Source organism: Anolis carolinensis, chromosome 5, assembly GCF_035594765.1.
Source record: "Anolis carolinensis isolate JA03-04 chromosome 5, rAnoCar3.1.pri, whole genome shotgun sequence".
NCBI lineage: Eukaryota > Metazoa > Chordata > Lepidosauria > Squamata > Dactyloidae > Anolis > Anolis carolinensis.
Window position 1 is genome coordinate 199,618,859 of NC_085845.1, and position 2,462 is coordinate 199,621,320.

Consider the following 2,462-nt stretch of genomic DNA (forward strand, 5'->3'; position numbering starts at 1 on the left):
GGAACTGTGCAGTATCCTGAACCCAAATCAAATACATGAATAAAACATCTTTCTTTCTTTCCATCACAATTACAGAGAGGTAATAATTAGACCTCATAGTACCCATGTTAATAATAACTTTGTAGACTGGAGCTATGCTTTAGAGCAGGCATGGGCAAACTTGGGCCCTCCAGGTGTTTTGGACTTCAACTCCCACCATTCCTAACAGCCTACCGGCTGTTAGGAATGGTGGGAGTTGAAGTCCAAAACACCTGGAGGGCCCAAGTTTGCCCATGCCTGCTTTAGAGTGTGGAAAGTTTACTGCATTACCTTCTTGCCAGAGCAGTACCTATTGATCTACTCACATTTGCATGTCTCTGAACTGCTAGGTTCGCAGAAGCTGGGTGTGACGGCGCGAGTAGAGCCATCTATATGTCAAACTGTAAGTTGCAAGATTTGAATTGCTGTATCATGCCTGATTTTGCCTTTACCCTGTAAACGTAGTTGGATTGATTGGTTATTTATAGCTGTCAATCAATGTTGCTTGCACCAGTTATATTGCTCCCTCAGCTCAATTGTTTGACTCCACCTCTTCCTGGAGTAGGACAGTATTTCCTTTTTTCATTTCACCATCAAGCTCTCTGTCAGATGGACATGAGAGAGAGACTTGGCTCTAAAAGCCCTTGATTACGTTACCTCTCAGCACCAATTCTGAGGTTCTTACCCTTGAGACTTATGTTTCATGTTCAGGCCAACCTGGACGACCTTGAGGAGTCTGAAGCGCCTTCAAATCAGTTTTTTGGCATCAGAGGAAGACTGTGTCTTCAAACATAGGCCATTTGGACTAAGGCTGAGGATTGCTCCGGCACTCACAGCCATTGAGAAAGAGGGACCTGGAAAAGCTTCTCAGCTGCAGAGCTCCCTGGACTCAAGACAACCAGAGACTGTAATGTATATTTTCCTTTATCCCTTTGAAACTTCCAGCTTATTGGGATAACCTTTTGTGAACAATAAAACCAGTTTTGAGTTATCTACAGTGTTTTGGTCCTTGGGAGTTCCAGTTTCCCTAAAGGAGGGCAAGAAGCAATCCCATGGGGAAAGATGTCACGTCTATGCCTCTTTCGCTAAGAGTTATAGCCCCAGGCACGATGGCATAGTGGGGCTAACAGTGGGAGCTCACCCCACTCCCCGGGTTAAACTGCCGATCTTTCGGTCAGCAAGTCACTGGTTTAACCCGCTGTGCTACCAGTGGCTCCTAATCTGGGATCAGATACTAGGATATAAGGACAGTGTAGAAATAGTCATCCATAAACCAAATCAACAATTGGGCCACACAATTTACAAAAAACCTATGCACACTGATAGATACCTACATAAAAACTCCAATCATCGCCCAGGTCAAAAATGAAGCACAACCAAAGCCCTGGCAGACCGCACAAACAGGATCTGCAAACCCCACCTTCTCCAAGGGGAACTGAGCCATCTAAACTGGGCTCTACAGGCCAATGGAGACTCCACCACAGACATCAGAAGAGCTGCAAGGCCAAGAACAGGTCATGGGAGTAAAGACAAATATCCACCCAGAGGAAAAGTGTTCTTGCCATACATCAAGGGAACCACTGACAGGATAGGGAAGCCGATGAAGAAACATAACCTACGTACAAACTATCTACAGATCTGTTGGAAAAAACGTCATCCTGTACTGCTGAAGTCTCGATGGTTAGATAGGAAGCCTAGAAAAGAGTTAGGGACACCTTTCCCCAGTCCTTTGCATGCTTTGATTAGGCTTTACTATTGTTCCCTCATTCCTGTCCTGTTTAGGTCAACCCCACCCTTTGATGCTTTAGAAATGTGATCTCTCCTAGGGCTTTGACGTAACTTCCCCAATTTGGCCTTTGGAATGTTTATGGCCCTAGAGAAGAAGAGACCCACGAGGCTGGTCGCCATTCCTTCTTCCTGCTTTGTTCCAGATAGAGGACGCACTTTGTCCCTCTTCTAGCCAAGATGTAGCTATCTAGATCTTTGTTATTTTGATCTGTCTATGTGTATTAGATCAGATTAGATAAGTTAGTTAGCTCCAAACCTTTTCTATCCATCAATGGATTTCTTTTTTTACCTCAATAAATGCTTTTAAACTTTAAAGCTAACTTTGCGTTTCTTTGCCTTCCTGAAGACACAGAAGTCTTCCAAAATTCACACCGCGTAAGTCTCACTGCTGCATTTTACTCTGCTATTTTAATGGGAATTTACCTCATAAAGGGGGTGATTAGAGCTTAACGGCTCATCAGTTCCCAACAAGATCCACCAAGAAAATTCAACAAATTCAGCAAATGATAAGAGGGATCCTCTAACCATCTAATACCATGCAGCTGTGGACAAGTCTACATAGGGACCCCCAAACACAGCAGCATTGCTCAAACACACATCAAGGAACATAAAAGGCACTGCAGACTAATTCAGCCAGAGAAGTCAGCCATAGCAGC

General features: G+C 44.2%; 1 long non-coding RNA gene across 1 annotated transcript; it reads left to right on the forward strand.

The window, feature by feature from the left end:
• Positions 1-258: 258 nt before the first annotated feature.
• LOC134299678 (uncharacterized) lies at positions 259-2,121 on the forward strand. The gene is made up of 2 exons (XR_010006943.1): positions 259-421; positions 730-2,121. It is a non-coding gene; the product is annotated as an uncharacterized LOC134299678 (long non-coding RNA).
• Positions 2,122-2,462: the final 341 nt, after the last annotated feature.